Source organism: Henckelia pumila, chromosome 2 (genome assembly GCF_033568475.1).
Source record: "Henckelia pumila isolate YLH828 chromosome 2, ASM3356847v2, whole genome shotgun sequence".
Lineage (NCBI taxonomy): Eukaryota > Viridiplantae > Streptophyta > Magnoliopsida > Lamiales > Gesneriaceae > Henckelia > Henckelia pumila.
In genome coordinates, this window is record NC_133121.1 from 20,738,145 (window position 1) to 20,761,933 (window position 23,789).

A 23,789-nucleotide genomic window follows, 5' to 3' on the forward strand; every position below is an offset into this window, starting at 1 on the left:
TATAAGATAAATTTCAATCGTTCAGTTCAATTAGGGGGAGGTGAACCAAAATTCCAACAAATTCTTTCATTATTATTCTTTATTGAAAACAATCTTTTGCACTTTTAATTTAAGTGGTTTGAATTTATTTTGTTAGTTTATAATTTTAGTTACAATTATTCTCAAAATTTTGTTACTTTGGATAGAGAAATAAAATGATGAATTATTGTTGAAATAGTCCCTGAGAACGATACTCGTACTCAGTACACTTTACTATAACTTGATTCGTGTATTTGCGATAATTTCGAGCGGAAGTGAGGAATAATTATATTGATTTTAAGTGTTAGTATTTTCTCGATCACTAATCTAGACCATCCGACTATCCCACTATCCGACAACCATATATCCTACTATAATAAAATTCTTGCATCTCCTAATTTATTCTATCCAAGCATAATGACTTCATCTCGACATGGTCCTAGTTTCTCAGTCGAGGGGGACAAACTCCTTGTGACAATTTATCTAGACATCTCCCAAAACCCTATTATTTGCATAAACCAGTCACATGATAGCTTGTGGTCATGAGTAGTAGCCAGTTACAACGAGCAACTCACTAGCCCGTAAATAGAGCATCATACTATGAAGGCCTTCCAATGTTGATGGTCCAACATAAGCAATATTATCCAATGTTTTAATGGATGTATTCGCCAAGTGAAATTTAGGCACCCAAGTGGTGCTTCAGAGAAAGATATTGTGAGTATTTTTGTTCAAATATTTTTTTTATAGTTTAAGTATGTAACTAACATACAATTAACACATGTTTAAAGTTGGATGAAGCGAAAGTTTTATTTAAGAAATCTGGGTCAACTTTGAGGTTGGATCATGTTTGGTCTTTACTAAAGGATCATGAGAAGTTTAGGTAATCCAATGTTGTCTTACCTGGTTTCATATCAAATCTCAAGAATTTTGACTCCTCTAAGTCTGAATATTCCCCTAACACCGAATCCCTAACACCAATTCTCCAGGATTATCTGGGTTTGGTGTAAATCTAAATGAAGATAGTCCATCGGGGGTACTCAGCGACCAATCGGCATAAAAAACAAAAGCCAAAAAAAAATATAATGAAGATTATTCGAAGGATATTTCCACCATGGCCAAATGTAGTGAGAAAATGAAAACTACAATGGAAAATGCCGAGGCCCATCGACAACAACTCATTGATGTTAAAAAAGAAAGGAATGCTCTATTGGCTTGGAAAGAAGAAAATAAAATACTACGGATCGACCCTATGTCTGTTGATGAATCGTTCCGTACATACTTGCTCAAAGAACAACGAAAAATTTGGCAAAAAAGAGAAGCAAAAGGGGATGGATCCGATGGACCTTCTACTCCGTTTGGTCAATTCTTCGGCGGAACTGCTCCATCCGGGTCCAACCTTCCAGAGTACTAGTGTTTAGTCATCATTGCAATGGAAGAAAAGTGTGTGTATGTTTATTGTTTTGTGTGTGTGTGTTTGTTTGTTTGTTTTAAATTATTGGAACTATGTCTTTTAATCAATGTTTATTTTTCTATGTTCTAATGTGATTGCATGTTTAATTCATCTCAAGTTAACTAATTCGATTTTTGTTCGTGATAAAATATGTAATGTATTTTTTGTCACGGTCTTATTTAGTTTTTATTTTTTTATTTTTTTTCTTCGAAATAATTTAATTACAATAAATAAATAAAAAAAAGAAAGAAAAAACATGAAATATATTTAAAAATACGAAAAAAAAACATTAAAATTAAACAAAATAATTGAAATGAACATATATATGATTGAACTAAGAAAAAATTAAAATAAAACAAAAGGGTTATTTTGTAATTTTGAAGAATGACATTTTCGTAATTAATCTTATTCTCCAAAATTGATCTTCATTTCTACAGTGATCTTCAAATTCACTGTAGCATACTTTATTTTGGATCTGCAAATGGAGAACCATTGGAGATGCTCAGCTATCTGCAACCCATATCCTCTTTTTTCGCCCTATATCCTCCAAAAAAAGATTTGTGATCTATATTTTCAAAAAACTTCTTCAACCCATATCCTCTAAATATTACCAAATACTCCATTTTTCTATTTTTTTTTCTTTTACAAGCACACATATATATAATTTAATAATTACATAAGATATCTTTCAACTGAATTAATTCGATAAGTTTCAAATAAAAATCGTATAACATATTAATAATTATGTATTATATTATTAAACATAAAAAATTAAAAATTATTCGACTCGATTTTTTTAAATAATGCATTTATTTGGTTATTAAATTGCAAACAACACAAAATAATTAAATTACAAAAAACACAAAACATTAATCATACAGACATAAAATATAAATCAAGATAAATAACGATAATGCATTTTTTTAAAAAAAATTTGGGGTATGTCCTTTAGTATTGCCCATTTTCTGTGTCAAAAAATATCGCATGTTTTCCAATTTAAATTAAGTCGACAATAAATGTTTGTAATAAATTATGTTTCAGTACAATATTTGTACTAAATTGTGTTGTATTTTTTTTTATCATGACCTTGTTCATTATTTTCATTTGATGTTTATTATAAATATTAAAATTATAATTAATTTATGAATAAAATAAAACACTTCAAATATATTAAAACTAAATTAAAATAAATGGAACACTGAAATTAATTTAAAAAATTAGAAAAATTAAATGGATCAAAAAAGGAAAAAATTACAGAAGGGCCCTTTTGCAATTTTGGAGGATGACATTTTTTTAAGGACAACTCCAAATGGTCTCCATTTTTGAAGAATTTTTCCAAAATGGAGGATGACTTGAGCTCCACCCGTGCTCTATAGAGTAGAATTTTGGAGGATGACTTATTTACGAAAATGTTATTCTCCAAAATTATTAATTAGACATTTTAAAATAAAAAATTAAATTTTGGTCCTTGTTTCAAATTATTTTTTATTATCTTCAGTCCTTATATTAAATTTTAGTGGATTATTTGGTGTGTTGTTCTTTAAACTTTTATGCGTCATTTATGTTTATGTTAATTTATATTTTATGTATGTATGATTAATGTTTTGTGTTGTTTGCAATGTAATTATTTTGAATTTTTGCAATTTAATGACCAAATAAATGTATTTTTAAAAAAAATCGAGTCGAGTAAATTTTAATTTTTTATATGTTTAATTATATAATACATAATTATTAATATATTACACAATTTTTAGTTGAATCTTATCAAATTAATTTAGTTGAAAGATATATTATGTAATTATTAAATTATATATATGTGTGTTGTAAAAGAAAAAAAATAAAAAAAATTGAGTATTTGGTAATATTTAGATGATATGGATTGGAGAAGTTTTTTGAAAATAGAGATCGCGGATCTTTATTTTAGATGATAGAAGATGAAAAAGAGAGGATATGAGTTGGAGATAGCCTTAATTAATGTCATCCTCCAAAAATGTCTCCAAATGTATAGTGAGGAATGGAGGATCAATGTTGCATTATAGAGATGGTTGGAGATGCTAAACTTCCTCTATAATGGAGGAATCTTCCATTATAGAGGAGGGTTGGAAATGCCTTTACATGTTATTAATTATATTTATGGTTTCTTTAAAAAAAAAAAAAAATGTTATTACTTCATTTTGTTTGAATTATTATGTTTAAGATAGTGTATATCGACATGTTGGAAAATCTACTAATCAGAGTTCTAACATTTGATTAACTATGAATTGAGAGTAGGATACTGGTGCATGATACCCTGTGGGGGAATGTCTCATCAAAAGCCTACAGGTCGACCCAATTCAAGTGTAGTGACCTTACCCAGATCACCACTACAAGAAAAATGTACAAACACAACACTTAAAAGACAACGTTTTTAGTGAAAAATGTTGTCTTTTTTTAAAAGACAACGCTTTTAGCAAAAAGCGTTGTGGTTATATGTTTTTTATTACTCAAAGACAACGCTTTTTTAAAAAAGCGTTGTCAATCAGCGTTTTTTTTTTGTCAAAGACAACGCTTTTAAAAGTGTTGTCTATTAGCGTTTTTTTCCCATGTAGCACAACACTTTTTAAAAAGTGTTGTAGAAAAAATATTATTTTTATTTAAAATAAAACATAAAATAAATAATAATACCCAAATCCCCAAATCAGACCCCTTCTCCCATTTCTTCTCGATTACTTCTCCCCTCCGATCCCTTTCTCCTTTTTCTCTCATTCAACACCGACGCTCCCCAACACTGCCGATCCGACATCTTCTGTAGCTCCATACGTTTAATTTCAGTCTATTCCGCCGATCCGACAGCTTCTGAAAACTCCGTACGTCTTCTTGTCCCTTGTTCCCTTTGCTTGTAATTTCCTGCTCATTTTCTTTTATCCTGAATCATTTCATTTTTCTGAGGAATATCACGTGGTGTGGAATTACTAGCTTTTTGTGTGTGGCTAAATTGTTAATTTGAGAATGTTCCACGTTGAAATTGTTTTGTGGCATGACTAGGAATCTTATGTGCCTGAACATATTTCTTCAAACTAAATACAATATATTTTTCTTAGTTTATAAGAAACTAACACGTTCTACGATATCTAATTAAGTTGTGACTTGTGAGATTTTCAATTACCCTATATATATTTATAAGAAATATTGGACATTAAGGCTAACATTTTCTCTGAATCGCAACACTGGTTTTGGTTAATTTAGACAATACATGTCTTATACTTATGTTTGTTTATATTTCTTCTTATTGTCTGTAATTTAAGTCAGACAGCGTGATTATTACGTGTTGCCATCCTCAAATTCTACCTTTTCATGTTATGGTTATTAGAATGCAGAGGGGAGCAGGTGCAATTGATGAATCCTGAATAGCAATAGCATTATATAGACTAGTCGAGTGGATGTTTAAATTTTACTATGCATTTCGAACCGTAGTTTTTGTCGTTGTATCACTCAAACTGATTGAAAGTTGAAACATAGAGTAAAATTGATTTGATCCTTTTGGAGTTGTGCATGTGCAACTGTTGAAGATTGATATTTTATAATATATTTTTATTGAATTTTCAGATTCCTTTCTATCTATGAACTATTGTGTTCGATTAGTTTCTCAGTATGTATTTCTGTTTCTATCTATGTACTACTGTATTCTGTTGCAATCAATTTGCTAGGTTATTTTGAATATTCCAACTTGAGTGTGTGTGAACTTTGTGCAGATTCAACTAATAAGAATTGAACGGAGGGTGCCTGAGTATGGTTGGACCACTCAGAAGGTTTTCCACTTCATGAATTTTATTGTGAATGGAGGTAGTATTAAAACAAATTACTCGATTTTCTTGTGTTCATATTTCATTAGATTAATCACAAGCTACAAATTGCAGCCCGTGCTGTTTCATTTGGATTTCACAAGCTAGTTTTTTAGTTGCATCCCAAGGTAAGATTCTCCATATCTACTATAAATGTACTTCTTAACTGATTCCCACCACATTTTCTTCAAACTTTCTTTTCCTTGAATTATTTTAGTCCAAGAGGTTGGAATTCCTATGATTCAATAAATGGTATACCATATACAGACAATAGTTCCAATATTTTCTATTAGAGTCCATTGTTGGTTGCTTTCTGCCTTGATGATGGTGTTCTTGATGTATCGGGTTCATTCATACAACAAGCGCTTTTAGCATGATATTATTTGTGACACCTTTTTAGCGGCTTTTTTGTTGGGATTACGGAGGAAATAGAAGAGAGCTTCATCTTACATACAAGTTACGGTGTCACTGCCTTATAGAATTGTTTGGTTCAGATAAAAGGTCCAAGATAGCTAGTCCAATTACTATGTTCTTTTTATGTGGCAGCATGTGTCATGCCCCTCCACGTGAACATGAGATTAATACCTATGACAATTTGTGAATTTACTTTGCATTTTTAGGCCTTGAAGTTACTGGACACTTGTCATGATCGATTCTTAATCAATGAAATGTGTATTTATATATGTTTTTTGTCAGGCTTTCACTTTGGTACTGTTGGATCTTCCTGGCCTTTTGTTCTTCTACACATACACGCTTCTTGTCCTTTTTTGGGCAGAGATTTATCATCAGGTAATACTCGTGAACACAATAATTACATGGAATAACTTTCTTTGTCTTGACTGGTGTGTCAAATATTTTTTAGCTTGATTTTACATGAAGAATTGACTAAAAATTCAATTGTTGTTCTTGGTCAGGCTAGAAGTTTTCCAACAGATAAACTGAGAGTTTTCTATATTTCGAGTAATTGCGCAATTTACTTTATACAGGTGACTTCCACATACTTTTTTGGGACATACATTGTGAATCACTACTAGCTCTTGGGTTTTAGTCGTGTGTGCATTAATTTTGATTTATGGTGATTGTTACCATCTTCTCATCTAGTATTCTATCATGCGTGTATTTCTATAGAATGCCCATAGATAATATGGGGCTTATGATGAATCCTACCTTTATATTAAAGCAAGCAAATTACGAAGAAAAATTTGGATCTATTGCCCAATTTTACTTCTTCCTTAATTGCCTCATATATTAGCATTTTCTTCCACATGTTAAGCTAGCTCTATAAATACCTGTGATCTCAACACGTATGTTTACATATAAATATATATAACACACTTGAAAATTTGTGGATTTGGATTGATTCATTAGGATAACTGATCCAGAACTTTATGAAGAACAGAGCTAGCCAGTTGAAAATATTTGGGGTAAATCAAGAATGAGTCTCATCGCGAGGGTTCAAATGGTAATCCGTTGTATGTGTACGTAAACTTTTCTGAATCTGGATTTAAAGGAATGCTATAATTATTTCTTCTATATGGATTAAATATGCAGTTTTCGAAGTTGAAATTAAGCCTTAGACTGTGGCTATGAATAATTATTTTTTCATTACTGAACTTTTTATCTCTACTACTATTTTATTGTATTCTGTGTTGAATGCTAGTCTGAAACTTCAGACTTGCAGTTTCAGGTTCAAACTATTAGACAAAGTTATCTCTCAAAACGTTCGTCAAGCCTGAGAGGTGATTAATTGAAAAAGAAGGTTTCTTGAAATGATGCGGGGCTGGAGCTTTTGGATGATGAGGAGCACATTTTCAGTATGCGGATTATGTATTTGTTTTCATTTTACTTTTCTTCTTTGATGTTTGATTTATTGTGACATTCATAACCATGACTTTGAAATGTTATTCTTGTTTGCTGCTATTGTTCAGCACATTTCCAGTCCTCCAAATGGATTTAGCATTCTGAGAGTTGGTATGATCGCCGACTCCGGTTTGAGGCAGAAAGCATAGCGCAAATGGCCGAGATGAACATGAAGAATTCGATTATTTGTTATATTTGAATGATTTTTGTTATATTTGAATGATTTATAATATTGAAATATTGTATATTATATTTAATTTTCAAAAAATTTGAATATTGAGTGATAATATTGAAAATTTGTTAATTATATTTTTTTTGTTTTTTATTTGAGAAAAGACAACGCTTTTTAAACGTTGTCGTAGGTGGAAAAAGCGTTGTTGTTACTAAAAAAGACAACGTTTAAAAAGCTTTTAAACTACGACAACGCTTTTTTGTGACAAAGACAACGCGGAAAAAGCGTTGTCGTTTTTAGATACGACAATGCTTTAAAAAGCATTGTCTTTTCCAGAAATGACAACGCTTTTTCCGCGTTGTCTTTGTGCGTGGTCTTTTACAACACTGGCTACGACAACGCTTTTTCGGAGACATTAAGAACGCGAAAAAAGCGTTGTCTTTGGCCGTTTTTCTTGTAGTGCACCTACTAACCAGAGTTTAAATAAGCATGCAATACAATAATTAGAGATACTGCGAAAAATAAACAAAAATACTAAACCGACAGAATACAACCGGTAAATAAAATCTAAAGTGAAAGAATAATACAACCCAATCAAAATATCAACTTAAATCAATTAACAGTAACCTAGCAGCAAAATCTGAAACCCATCCTTGGTAACCAACTATACTCAAGTCCAAGGTACACACCCGCAACTTCCCTGCCAAAAGCGGTGTCCAAGAAACACAATAACATGGATGTGAGTGAAGTACTATGCTCAGAACGTAAAGCATGAGTAAACATACTGATATGATGCATGAAAAATGAATGACTGAGTAACTGGGTATACTGATCAAATCCTGCTCAGACTGGCGCCAAAATGTGAGTAGTACCATCGGGGACTCAAACCATTGGGTAACTCCCTCACTCTAAATTGGGCGTGGATATACAATGTCCAAGAACACTAGAGTCTGCTTGACTCATCGGCCACTGTGACTCTCAGCGTCTAACCATCCAAAGACAAGGGCTGAGCGACCCTACTAGAAAGGCTTATTTCGAATGAGAAACAGGCTCAACATGATATATGCACATGTAACATGATATATCAAAGTAGTAAAACATGTATCATGTCACAAAATGCAACATATAAGCATGAATACTCACTGGCTATCTCAGTTAGTACTTATATACCTCAACGGTTGTCCTAGATGTTCAGGCATCTACAGTCTATCACTACAAGTCAAGATAATCATGCATCACTAATACAAATCTAAAATTCTTGACTAAGCTATTAGATACTCCTTAATATTAATAGGGATCTCGGACTATACCTGTAACACCCGGTATTTTTAATTACATAAATCCGCCTGCATAATTAGGATTTTTTTAATTATTTAAATTTATGATTTATGGGTTAAATAATTATGTGAATTATTTATGCATGATTTAATTTATTTTTAAGCATTTAACCCATAATTAGTGATCTTTATGATTTTTAGTATTTTATTATTTAATCGCGTAGACGGGACCGTGGACGGACGAGATGACAACTTTCCACCCAATTTATTTTATGAGCCTTCTTGGAGCCTTAAAATATTATTTTGAGTTTTATTATCCCAAAATTTTAAGTATTTAATTTTATTTAATTTTAGGGGTCATTTTTATCCAAAATTAGTCAAAATATTGACTTTTTAGTATTTTTAAAATTCCCCTAAATTATTATTTCGAGATTTTTATTTAGGTGATTAGATTTTTAAAAGTTTAATTAAGAGTTAAGTTGTATTTTAATTATTTTAAAAAAAAAAAAAACCTTTTTATTTTATTATTTAACCTATATCTTAATTAATACAAAATAAAACCTAATCTACCAAACCCTACCCTAGCCGATCCATTCTTCCTCACCTATCAGCCGTCACATTCTTTCCACCATCTCCTTCACCGAGCCAACCTTCAAGGAGACTCCATAGCCATTTTCGAAGGTTCCAAGCAAGCCATCGTCGTCCCGGCGTCCCGAAGTCCGTCCTACGCGTGTTAAATCCTTATCTTCGGTGGAAGGCATGTTATTTTCTTATTTTTTTTGCTATATCAGTATATATATCATGTATATTACAGTAGACATCCGAATCTTTTAAGAACTATTCAGAAAATCGTTTGAAGTTTGTTGTTGGTGCATTACCTTCGAATTTCATGGCATGTTCACGTTTTTTTTCTATCCATGCATGGTTCGGCTGATGGCTAGGCTTCGCTTCCGGGGGTGTGGGAACGTGGTCTGGGCTCGAGTGGCTCGAGTGGTTCGAGCCAAACAAGCCCAGGTGGTCACCTTGTTCAGCAATGGTTCGGCCGAGTAGCAGTTTAGGGTTCTAGGTTTGGAGGCATCGGGTTCAACGTGGGGCAGCATGGGGTTCGGACCAGGGGTGGTTCGAACCGGCAGGACCCTGGGAGGTCCTGCCGGCGGGGCTCCGGCCACGGCGGCCGGAGCTGGGCTGCAGCAGGCCGGGAAGGCCTGCTGCACAAGCCTCGGCGGCCGAGAGGAGTAGAATGACTAGGGTTCGGGTCTAGGGTTTATGGTGGGTCCGGGTCGGGTCAGGTGGTCCGGTTCGGGTCTAAAATAATATGGGTTAAGTTAGTCGGGTCCGGGTCCGGGTTATTTTATTTGGGCTCGGGTATTTTATTTTTAAGTTTTTAAGTTAATTAGGAATTAAATGGGCTAATTAAATTCCCAAAAATTTAATTAGTACCATTTAATTTATTTAGGGTCCATTAAATTATTTTGGGTTAATTTAATTATTTTTGGGCTTTTAATAATTTTATTTAAATTTTTAAGTTGGCCAGAAATTTTTATGGGCTTGGGAGCCTATGAAAGTTATTGGGCCTGATATTGGGCTTTTGGGCCCATTGGGCCAGGGACAGTGTTTTTGGGCCTAAGTTAGTATTAATGGGCTTTGGTTGATTTATGGGCCAAGTCTTAAGTTAATGGGCTTGCACGTCTAGGGCCAGCAGCTGTATCAAACCATGAGAAATTGCATGTGTCCGGAGTTTATATTTAATTATTTTTATGCATGAAAAGTTATTTGAATATTTATATGATATTAGAAAATGAATTAAATATAAATGAAGGACACACAATTTATTTAAGTACATGCATTCATGAAATAAATTTTTATGCTATGATTTAATTTCTATGGTTGAGCGAATAAAATATTTTAGGTGGAAATTGAAGTAGTGTGGCCATTTATGTATGGGCAGTTTCTGCCATTTATGTATGGGCAGTTTCTGTCATTTATGTATGGGCAGTTTTCTGCCATTTATGTATGGGTGGTTCGCCACCAGCCTCGTACGATGGTTTCTTAGACTGATCAGTCGCACTATGGGTCACACTTACGGATAGGACCATTCGATGTTAAGAAAATAAATGCTCAACAACTCAAGTATGTATGATATTATGTATGTTATGTATTTATGTTAGTTATGTAAGTTATGTTATGAAATTTTAAGCATGCTCATTCATGTATATGTATGTATTAGTATTAAATTGATTTAAATTATTTTAAACCCTTGTTAGTATGCATGTTGGGCCTCTAGGCTCACTACACTGATATGGTGCAGGTGAGTACGTAGAGGAGCAGGTTACTCCTACCGGTGGTGAGGACGTATGAGCAGCGCTGCAGTAGCCCCGTGACCGTGACAGCTTCTGAGTCACCGTGCTGATGTCTTATGATACATTTTATTATTTTATTTGGGTTGAGGTGTTTGAAATATTTTATTAAGTATTTTAGTGCATGCACACTTTTTATTTATTTTAATTATGCAGTATATTTTTAAATTATGGGGTTGACTCAGATATTTATTTAATTCATAGAATGTCTTTTATTTAAGTATTTAATTATTTATTTATTTAGTCATGTATTTATTTTCATTATTTTATTCTGTGCATATATGTATGGGCATATATGTACATATTTTATTTAGTAGTATAAAAAATAAAAATAAAAAAAAAATTTTCCGCATATTTATTTATTATAGAGTTAGGGTCGTTTCAGTTGGTATCAGAGCACGGTTCTTGGAGGGGTCACTACTGCTATGCTAGCTCAGAAATCCACGCTACCGGTCTGTAAGTTTTAATGTTTATAGTATGATTTAATTTCTATAATTTAAGTTAGCCTTAAATTTTAAACACTTAGTTATGCAAGGCGATTTACGTAAATAAATATGTGGTGGTGCAGAATGCCTCCCAGACAGGTGAATCGACGTGGGAGACCTCCACATCCACCTCCGCCTCCACCGCCACCTCAGCAGCACCCCATGACAGCACTGGAGCAGGCCAGTGCCACGATGATGGCGGGTATTACTGCCTTGCTGGAGCAGCAGGCTGCCCGTCCCAGACTGTCCCACGAGGAGGACGTCGCAGAGAGGTTCCAGAAGTAGGGGCCTAAGGAGTTTGTGGGGACCACCGATCCGTTGGTGGCTGAGGGATGGATTCGCTCTCTTGAGTCCATCTTCGATTATATGGGGATCACAGACACCGACAGGGTGAGCTGTGCGACGTACATGATGCGAGGCGATGCAGCCCTTTGGTGGGAGGGTGCAGTCAGAGGGGTCCATCTACCTACACTGACGTGGGCCGAGTTCAGGCGTATCTTCTACGCCAAGTACTTCACCGAGGATGTGCGCAGTCGCATGATCCGTGAGTTCATGAGTCTCCGTCAGGGGGACAGGTCGGTTGTGGAGTATGTGAGCCAGTTTGAGAGGGGCTGTCACTTTGTGCCCATGATTGCTGATAGTCCGCAGGAGAAGCTGCGACAGTTTGTGGAGGGCCTGAAGGCTGAGATCAGGCATGACGTACGTATGGCAGACGTCTTTACATATGAGTCTGCAGTCAGCAGGGCCTTGCGTTCCGAGGAGGGACGGAGGGAGATACAGAGAGAGCAGCAGGGTAAGAGGCAGTTTGTGCAGACAGGGTATCAGCGACCATCTTCGCAGCCACCTGCGAAGAAACAGTCTACAGGGTCATCTAAGGGCCCGAATCAGCAGAGGCCTCAGGGGAAGCCACAGCAGCAGACTAGGGGCGGGGCCCCTACTCCAGGGAGATATCCAGTATGTCCGAAGTGTCAGAAGATGCATTCCGGGCAGTGTCTTATGGGAGCAGGAGTCTGCTATCGTTGCAAGGAGCCAGGGCATCAGATTTCCAACTGCCCGAAGAGGCAGAATGTCAGTGGGCGAGTTTATGTGATGCAGGCTGAGGAGGCAGACCCAGATACCTCCTTGATCACCGGTATACCTAACCCCTAGAACTTTTTCAATTCTTTGCTTTTGTTTAATTGCGATTATATCTGAATGCCTGTTACATGAGTTTAATTATGAGCATGCTAGAATAAGAATCTTGTTTCTTTGTGATTAGAATTAAGGATTTTAGTGTTTTAACCTTGGGAGCATAGTGGTATGAATTGTTGGGAATCTTCTGCGTGCAGGGAGAATTCTAGTTGGAGGCAACTCCACGTTTGCGTTGCTAGATTCAGGAGCCACGCATTCGTTTATCTCCCGAGATTTTATCAGACGGATAGGCATTTCACCGGAGGTTGTAGACAGTGGTTACGATGTTACCATGCCATCCGGACAGATTATCACTACCACTAGTGTCATCAGGGATCTGGCATTGGAGTTGCAGGGACACTCCATTCGAGCAGATCTAGTGGTTCTTCCATTGACTGGATTTGACTTGATTTTGGGTATGGACTGGCTATCAGTTAATGGAGCTTCGATTGATTTCCGACGTAGGACAGTGTCAGTGAAGCCAACAGGAGGTGAGATGTTTACTTTCTTTGCATCTCAGTCTAGCAGTATTCCTCAGATGATATCACTTGTTCGTGCGAGGAAACTGTTGCGCCATGGATGTCAGGGTTTTCTTGCTAGTGTGGTCACTACCTCGGATGTTTCTAGCAGATCTTTATCAGACATAGAGGTGGTATGTGACTATCCAGATGTTTTTCCTGACGATGTGGCAGGAGTTCCACCAGTGAGAGAGGTGGAGTTCAGTATTGAGTTGTTGCCAGATACTGTGCCTATCTCTAAGGCACCATATCGACTTGCTCCTACAGAGATGAGAGAGTTGAAGGAGCAGATTCAGGAGCTGTTGGAGAAGGGCTTTGTTCGTCCTAGCTTTTCTCCATGGGGAGCTCCAGTGTTGTTTGTGAAGAAGAAGGACGGCAGCATGAGATTGTGCATTGACTACCGAGAGCTCAACAGAGTCACAGTGAAGAATAAGTATCCGCTACCGAGGATAGAGGATTTATTCGATCAGTTGCAGGGAGCTTCGGTATTCTCCAAGATCGATCTGCGATCTGGTTATCATCAGCTGAGAGTCAGAGATTCAGACGTGTCTAAGACTGCCTTTAGGACACGATATGGGCACTATGTGTAACGACCCACTGTATCAAGACGAGTCTTTTCAGCGTGCTTATGTCCTCACTCACACGCACCCTGGAAAACTTCCCAGGGGGTCACCCATCCTATAATTTCCCCAAGTCAAGCACGCTTAACTTTGGAGTTCTTATGTGATGAGCTCCCGAAAAGAAGATGCACCTTCTTGATATGAGCAGTACATATGAAATCTTTTAAACCCTCCTCAACTATGTAGTCCCATACCTACACAGTCTCAGAATCCCCTCTCATTCCGGCACGGGATCGATTCATTCATGTCTCCCTCCGCCTAGAAGCCTACCAGGAGCCGCTCATTGTCCGTGCAACCTCTTGGCACCGGCGATCACTCCCTGCCTCCTCAGCCCCGGGCGTCACACTATGAGTTCTTGGTGATGCCCTTTGGGTTGACCAATGCTCCAGCAGTTTTTATGGATCTCATGCATCGTGTTTTCCAGCCGTATCTAGATCAGTTTGTCATTGTATTCATTGATGACATATTGATCTACTCGAGGAGCATTGAGGAGCATACACAGCATTTGCATACAGCCTTGCAGACTTTGAGGGAGCATCGACTGTTTGCAAAGTTCAGTAAGTGTGAGTTTTGGTTGGAGCAGGTGGCGTTTCTAGGCCACATTATTTCTAGGGACGGGATCGCAGTGGATCAGTCCAAGGTGCAGGCAGTGAGGGATTGGGGGATTCCAAAGAATGCTTCGGAGATTCGTAGCTTCTTGGGTTTAGCAGGATACTATAGGAAGTTCATCAAGGGTTTTTCCTCTATTGCAGTACCCTTGACTTCCTTGACCAAGAAGAACGCGAAGTATAGTTGGAGTCCAGATTGTCAGAGGAGCTTTGATCAGCTGAAGGATGCACTTACTTCAGCACCGGTGTTAGCTATGACAGTGCCACATGAGGAGTTAGTGATGTACACCGACGCGTCCAAGCTTGGTTTGGGCGCAGTACTTATGCAGAGTGGCAGAGTTATCGCATATGCGTCGCGACAGTTGAAGATTCATGAGCAGAACTATCCGACGCATGATTTGGAGCTTGCAGCAGTGGTATTTGCGTTGAAAATCTGGAGGCACTATCTTTACGGCGAGAAGTGCAAGATTTTCACCGACCACAAGAGCCTCAAGTACTTCTTCACCCAGAAGGAGTTGAACATGAGGCAGCGCAGATGGCTTGAGCTTGTTAAGGACTATGACTGTGACATTAGCTACCATCCGGGTAAGGCTAATGTAGTGGCAGATGCTTTGAGTCGGAAGTCGTCAGTGATATCATGTTTGACTGTACAGCTACCACTACAGACCGAGATTCAGAGATTTGGTTTGGAGTGCTATCCGAGTGGCCATGCACCGAGCTTGTCAGTGTTGACGGTGCAGCCAGTTCTGCGAGATCGGATTAGAGAGGGACAGTCTACTGATGAGGAGCTACAGCGATGGCGACAAAGAGATGAGGCTAGAGGTAATCTCTTGTATACAGTGGAGGATGGCATCGTTCAGTACCGTGGGAGGATGTGGGTACCGAACGTTGATCAGTTGAGAGCCGAGATTCTAGCAGAGGCTCATGCATCTCCGTACTCCATTCACCCCGGAAGTACGAAGATGTACCGAGATTTGCAGTTATTGTATTGGTGGCCTGGGATGAAGAGTGACATCGGGAGAGTGGTGTCAGAGTGCTTGACTTGTCAGCAAGTCAAAGCAGAGCATCAGCGTCCAGCAGGACTTCTTAGACCTCTCCCTATTCCGGAATGGAAGTGGGAGAATATTACGATGGACTTTGTGGTTGGCTTGCCGAGGAGTGCCAGAGGTTGCACAGCGATTTGGGTGATTGTGGATAGACTCACCAAGTCAGCTCATTTCTTGCCGGTAAGGACTAACTATACTTTGACACAGTATGCAGAGCTTTACATTAGAGAGATTGTTAGACTGCATGGCATACCAGTGTCTATTGTGTCAGACAGAGATCCGAGATTCACATCTGCGTTTTGGAAGAGTCTGCACACGGCTATGGGGACTAGGCTTCTGTTCAGTACAGCATTTCATCCCCAGACATATGGTCAGTCTGAGAGAGTGATCCAGGTTCTCGAGGATCTTCTGAGAGCTTGTGTCATTGATTTTCGGGGCTCTTGGGAGACTAGACTGCCATTAGTGGAGTTTACCTATAACAACAGCTTTCAGTCGTCTATAGGTATGGCTCCATATGCAGCACTTTATGGGAGGAGATGCAGATCTCCAGTGCATTGGGATGAGGTTGGTGAGAGGATTTTGTTGGGTCCAGAGATTGTGCAGCAGACAGCTGACATCGTGACGCAGATTCGAGATAGGATGAGGACTGCGCAGAGTCGGCAGAAGAGTTATGCAGATGCCAGACGACGCGATTTGGAGTTCGCAGTAGGTGATCACGTATTCTTGAAGGTGTCACCTATGAAGGGAGTAGCGCGTTTTGGACGGAGAGGCAAGCTTAATCCGAGATATATAGGGCCATTCGAGATCTTGGAGCGAGTTGGCACGTTGGCCTATCGTTTAGCTCTACCTCCAGGGCTAGCGGCAGTGCACAACGTTTTCCATGTATCCATGCTTCGGAGATATGTCTCCAACCCGTCGCATGTGTTGGATTTCGAGCCCTTACAGTTGCCACCAGATCTTGTGTACGAGGAGAGACCAGTGCGGATCTTGGCTAGAGAGGAGCGGAGGCTTAGGACACGGGTCATACCGATGGTCAGAGTCCAGTGGCTGAATCACTCGGAGGAGGAAGCTACTTGGGAGACCGAGGAAGATATGAGGACTCGCTACCCGGAGTTGTTCGGGTAAGTACTTTAATTTCGAGGAAGAAATTCAATTTAAGGGGGGGAGAATTGTAACACCCGGTATTTTTAATTACATAAATCCGCCTGCATAATTAGGATTTTTTTAATTATTTAAATTTATGATTTATGGGTTAAATAATTATGTGAATTATTTATGCATGATTTAATTTATTTTTAAGCATTTAACCCATAATTAGTGATCTTTATGATTTTTAGTATTTTATTATTTAATCGCGTAGACGGGACCGTGGACGGACGAGATGACAACTTTCCACCCAATTTATTTTATGAGCCTTCTTGGAGCCTTAAAATATTATTTTGAGTTTTATTATCCCAAAATTTTAAGTATTTAATTTTATTTAATTTTAGGGGTCATTTTTATCCAAAATTAGTCAAAATATTGACTTTTTAGTATTTTTAAAATTCCCCTAAATTATTATTTCGAGATTTTTATTTAGGTGATCAGATTTTTAAAAGTTTAATTAAGAGTTAAGTTGTATTTTAATTATTTAAAAAAAAAAAAAAAACCTTTTTATTTTATTATTTAACCTATATCTTAATTAATACAAAATAAAACCTAATCTACCAAACCCTACCCTAGCCGATCCATTCTTCCTCACCTATCAGCCGTCACATTCTTTCCACCATCTCCTTCACCGAGCCAACCTTCAAGGAGACTCCATAGCCATTTTCGAAGGTTCCAAGCAAGCCATCGTCGTCCCGGCGTCCCGAAGTCCGTCCTACGCGTGTTAAATCCTTATCTTCGGTGGAAGGCATGTTATTTTCTTATTTTTTTTGCTATATCAGTATATATATCATGTATATTACAGTAGACATCCGAATCTTTTAAGAACTATTCAGAAAATCGTTTGAAGTTTGTTGTTGGTGCATTACCTTCGAATTTCATGGCATGTTCACGTTTTTTTTCTATCCATGCATGGTTCGGCTGATGGCTAGGCTTCCGGGGGTGTGGGAACGTGGTCTGGGCTCGAGTGGCTCGAGTGGTTCGAGCCAAACAAGCCCAGGTGGTCACCTTGTTCAGCAATGGGTTCGGCCGAGTAGCAGTTTAGGGTTCTAGGTTTGGAGGCATCGGGTTCAACGTGGGGGCAGCATGGGGTTCGGACCAGGGGGTGGTTCGAACCGGCAGGACCCTGGGGAGGTCCTGCCGGCGGGGCTCCGGCCACGGCGGCCGGAGCTGGGCTGCAGCAGGCCGGGAAGGCCTGCTGCACAAGCCTCGGCGGCCGAGAGGAGTAGAATGACTAGGGTTCGGGTCTAGGGTTTATGGTGGGTCCGGGTCGGGTCAGGTGGTCCGGTTCGGGTCTAAAATAATATGGGTTAAGTTAGTCGGGTCCGGGTCCGGGTTATTTTATTTGGGCTCGGGTATTTTATTTTTAAGTTTTTAAGTTAATTAGGAATTAAATGGGCTAATTAAATTCCCAAAAATTTAATTAGTACCATTTAATTTATTTAGGGTCCATTAAATTATTTTGGGTTAATTTAATTATTTTTGGGCTTTTAATAATTTTATTTAAATTTTTAAGTTGGCCAGAAATTTTTATGGGCTTGGGAGCCTATGAAAGTTATTGGGCCTGATATTGGGCTTTTGGGCCCATTGGGCCAGGGACAGTGTTTTTGGGCCTAAGTTAGTATTAATGGGCTTTGGTTGATTTATGGGCCAAGTCTTAAGCTAATGGGCTTGCACGTCTAGGGCCAGCAGCTGTATCAAACCATGAGAAATTGCATGTGTCCGGAGTTTATATTTAATTATTTTTATGCATGAAAAGTTATTTGAATATTTATATGATATTAGAAAATGAATTAAATATAAATGAAGGACACACAATTTATTTAAGTACATGCATTCATGAAATAAATTTTTATGCTATGATTTAATTTCTATGGTTGAGCGAATAAAATATTTTAGGTGGAAATTGAAGTAGTGTGGCCATTTATGTATGGGCAGTTTCTGCCATTTATGTATGGGCAGTTTCTGTCATTTATGTATGGGCAGTTTTCTGCCATTTATGTATGGGTGGTTCGCCACCAGCCTCGTACGATGGTTTCTTAGACTGATCAGTCGCACTATGGGTCACACTTACGGATAGGACCATTCGATGTTAAGAAAATAAATGCTCAACAACTCAAGTATGTATGATATTATGTATGTTATGTATTTATGTTAGTTATGTAAGTTATGTTATGAAATTTTAAGCATGCTCATTCATGTATATGTATGTATTAGTATTAAATTGATTTAAATTATTTTAAACCCTTGTTAGTATGCATGTTGGGCCTCTAGGCTCACTACACTGATATGGTGCAGGTGAGTACGTAGAGGAGCAGGTTACTCCTACCGGTGGTGAGGACGTATGAGCAGCGCTGCAGTAGCCCCGTGACCGTGACAGCTTCTGAGTCACCGTGCTGATGTCTTATGATACATTTTATTATTTTATTTGGGTTGAGGTGTTTGAAATATTTTATTAAGTATTTTAGTGCATGCACACTTTTTATTTATTTTAATTATGCAGTATATTTTTAAATTATGGGGTTGACTCAGATATTTATTTAATTCATAGAATGTCTTTTATTTAAGTATTTAATTATTTATTTATTTAGTCATGTATTTATTTTCATTATTTTATTCTGTGCATATATGTATGGGCATATATGTACATATTTTATTTAGTAGTATAAAAAAAAAAAAAAAAAAAAATTTCCGCATATTTATTTATTATAGAGTTAGGGTCGTTTCAATACCTGCATCTATCGCCAGCCCGCTGATATGTTGAAGGCCATGACCCAAGCATAGCCCTGCCACAAATCTCGTAGCACCTCGCTATCGTCCGACCCTCGAGTATAAGCAATGGTACGGAAGCTCTGATCCCTAGTTCAGAAGCTCAGAATTTGCATGTATTCCACGTGTCGAACTACCATGTTTGGAAGCTCCGATCTACACCTTCGGACGTTCCGATCTCATGCATGCGATTACGTCTCTAAACACTGGCGACACGTCACTAGTGATCATGGCCTAACTCTTCGGAAGTTCCGATCACACGTTCATAAGTTTCAATCTTGCTTCCGAAATCCTTTGCTTGGTCTAATCACTTCGGATCTTCCGATCTAGCTCCCTTGGCTATAGTTTGGACCTTCCGAACTACCCGAGTCAACTTTGGCTCTTGGACCATTTTCTGACATCTTGGAGTCAATTTCTTGGTCCGATTAATCATATTAAAATTCCTTAACCAATTTTAACCATGAAAGCTCGTAAAATAGAATTCTGGTTGCTACATCATTATTCTTTCTTTCCCTTTTGTTTTTGTTTCTTTAAAAATTAATTTTTTGTTTATGATTTATATTAAATTTTATCAATCTAAAGATGGTGATAATTATAATGTTGAAAATAGGTTATTTAGAAAATTATTAATGCTCGTTGGTTATTCGGTAGATATGAAAATTGAAATTATTATTTTATTTTTGATAAATAATTAAAATCATTACATTTTGTTTTAATAAATAATTATTTTATATAGAATATGAACTTCTAATTTTAATATTTTTATATGATATGTGTTATACTTTTATTTTTTATAAATAATTAAAATCATTACATTTTGTTTTAATAAATAATTATTTTATATAGAATATGAACTTCTAATTTTAATATTTTTTAGATATGTGTCGTGATTGTTTGATAAAATGATAGTAAAACTAAAATGATACTCATTGCGATCGTTATAGTGAATTGTTAGTCCGATGCTCAAAATTAAAAAGAAATAGAGTTTAGCACGACCCATAAAAAAGACTTAGAAAAAAGTAAACAACTAGAATCTGAATAAAAAATAACTCGAGAGCATAAATATTCTCAAATTTTAGACGAATATGAGTGAAAATTATAGCTCATGTAGAGTTGAAATGCTGACTCTGCCATTGGTTAGGTGACCGACTATTTACATCGAGCACACAAAATTGATTATTTTTTATTTATAAATAAAAGTAATGTTTCCGAGGTAAAGCTAGACAATTTTCTCTATATCTTGTACAACAAGATCTCATAAGAGGATTTACTTACGTGTAAAATGGAGGACTTAGTTTGAGAAATTGGATTCAGTCCCTAATTTCAAGTATGAGTTAAGATTCCATCTCCATGTCAGAAAATTTTGTTTGAACTACCTATTTCCACATTTCTTTCATGGATGAAAATTGATATAAAATGTTGAATATATGGTACTAATATATGATTGATATCCAGTGAATGGGTCCATTACACGCTTAGGCCCAATTCGAATACATAGTCAATAACCAAGGCTTGGGTCCAGCTCTAGGGGATAAGGTCGGTCCATGAGTGTAACGTCCCAATTTCACAATCGAAACGTTACTTAAACATACATACTTAAATTTGGTAAAAATAAAAATTTTGCGGAAGCATCATCTTCTTTATTAAAAGGAGCATATAAAAATTGCACATAATAAAATAGTATCTAAAAATCTTTGCCAAACATGGCCAACAACTAAAAAAAATTAAACTTGTTTGTCTCTCATCAAATAAAAAAAAATAAAACAAATGTTTTTAAAACATCTCTCAAGCTAAAGCGTTCACACTTATGCATTGCCCGTTGGACCGACCCCGGCCTCTTCTTCAATGCCCGGTCACATAATCATCAATATAAGCATCCACATCATCGTTACCTGCACCATTCAAGTATAGTGAGTCGAAAGACTCAGCAAGAACAGGCAGAAAAAGGATTTTCTACTTTAAAAAAAAAACATTAACTTAAACTTTCATGCAATAAACATAACTTTGATGTAGCCATAACATAAAAATATTTGAGGTGATGAAGTATGAGTAGTGTGGTAACCGTCATAACGAGCCATTCATGGTTTCCTGTTGATCAACAAGCATATGGCATTACGCCCGTAAAATTTCATTCTTTGGATAGCCGCTTCGGCGCTCATCCCGAAGTGCTTACCCCATATAATCATCCCGTGAGCTATGTTTGGATAGCAGCTCCGGAGCTCATCCCGAAGTGCATACCCCATATAATCACCACAAGACGCATAATTCATCAAAATATTTTTCATGTATCATATCATTCATCTTATCAAATCATATCATATCATTTTCATAAATCTCGTAACATGCACATAAAATTTCTCGCGATGCTACATGCTTAAATTCCTTCAAAACATTTCATGAGAAATTAGATTTCATGAGAAAATCACATAATCATGCAATACATAACTTGACCGATCCACGAGAGGCATTCTATCCGTTTCGCACCTTGAAAACTTTAAACTTCTTTATGGGCATTCTTAAAAATAATTAAAATACCAAAATCATGATTTTTAGGACTCAAAAACTCATAAAATGGGGTGGGAAAATCGAGCCTGAGGTGCGGCCGCGCTGCCTCAACAGCGCGGGCGTGCCGTCACGGCTTTGCCACCGGCGCGGGCGCTCTGCTTGGCAGCGCGGGCGCACCTTCTGTGCGCAGTCATGCGCGACTCAGGCGCGGGCGCGCCGTCGCGACTCCTTTTTCCAAAAACTGATCTTTTCTGCTCTTTTTCAAAACCACACTGCTTAGGGACGATTTTCCATCAAAAATACCATTCAACAACATCAAAATTTCAAAATAACTTGTACCAATACATCAAACATTCAAAGATTTTGAGTCAAAAACCTTCATAACTACTTTTACCCAAAAATCTGATATATTGCATTCAAATCTTTCAAAACTCAATAAACATGAACCGAACACATCAGGAATGCTTCACGTATTACAATCAAGCAACATACTCATAAAATTTTCAAGAAACATGCATAGATCATCAATCAAACACCTAGGGTTTTACCTTCAAACTACATATATTCTTGAATGAGTTTCAAAATCAGTAAAAACTTGCCTGAATCGTCTGATTGGGAATAACCTGGACGGCGGAACGATCGAGCCTTGAGAAGTGGAAGAACCCTAGCCTGAAGATCGCAGTGTTCGAGAGAGATTTTGAGAAAAGAAAAGTGAGCGTTCAAAATGAGTGTTCAGAAATAAATTCTGAACGCTTTTATTTTGTGACTAATGGGCTTTAACACGGCCCATTAGTTACTCTTAAAATTCTTTAAATTTTTTTTACTCTCCCACTTAAATAAAAATACACTGCATCTCTTTAAACTTAATTTAAAATATTTTCTTAACTCGTTTCAAGGCTAGACTCGTTCCTGCGACCCAAGATTAATTCCAACATAAAAACTTTAAAATCATACATATGCTTAAAATTTCAGGCATTTAAATTAATCACATAATTAAACATAACAATTAAACATTCTAAATAACATGCATTAAATCATATAATTTAATCAATTAACCGTGATTAAGCTAGTGGACTTTTTGGACCTTACAATGAGAGTAAGCAAGACATATTGGAGTTGGAATTGGAGTTGGAGTTGCACCAATAGTAGCTAATGGAGGTGATAAGGGTGAAGATGAGCTCAGAGATGTGCTAAGGAGTTTGAGATGAGCTTGGGAGTTGAGAAACCAAGGATGAGCCTAGGAGTTAAGGATGACGATGACGGAGAAGAGTAGCTAAGGTAGAACATACCTGAGGTGGGTGAGCCCTTAGCCTAAGCTTCGTCTTAAGAACGAGGCCCCTTAGCTCAGCCTCGCCTCGAGGGCGAGGTTACATTTTGAACCACCCTAAAAGGGCGAGTCCTAGACGAATAAACGTGTGAATCTCACTCATGTGGTCCAATACGAAATACGCGTGGTTCCATATCTTCTCCCATATAAATATCGTGTTTGCTCGATTCATTTGCTACTCATTCACTTTCATTTTGAGGGGCGTCCAAGCTCTCTTCTTCACTTATTTATTCTCTGATTTGAGCGTCAGAGAGGCTACGTCGGGATATCCTCCCGGCCCTCTCTAACACTCTTTGCTGGTTTCGGGTTCACTCTGGAATTAAGATCTGGGCTTAGGTTGGACTTAGATCTTGGATTGGACCATCTAATTTTAGTGAGTATATATCAATGATATTTGAGTACTGATAGTTTCAGATCTGGTACAAAAATTAAGATTTTGAGTATAACATCGGAACAAATTTCTTAATATCAGAAGACATACATGTTTATGTACAAAATATTTATATTAAAGTACTTGTTTATTATTAATCAGTACATATATTAGTATTTTTGGAATCACGAAAACTAACAATTTGTGTGCAATAATTTTAGAAATTTGAGTACAAAAAATATATTTAATTTACGTATTGATTTATATATT

General features: G+C 37.2%; 1 long non-coding RNA gene across 1 annotated transcript; it reads left to right on the top strand.

Moving 5' to 3' along the window:
- The first annotated feature begins 6,984 nt into the window (after positions 1-6,984).
- LOC140878770 (uncharacterized) lies at positions 6,985-7,399 on the top strand. Its single transcript, XR_012149350.1, has 2 exons — positions 6,985-7,116; positions 7,218-7,399. It is a non-coding gene; the product is annotated as an uncharacterized lncRNA (long non-coding RNA).
- The last annotated feature ends 16,390 nt before the right edge of the window (positions 7,400-23,789 follow it).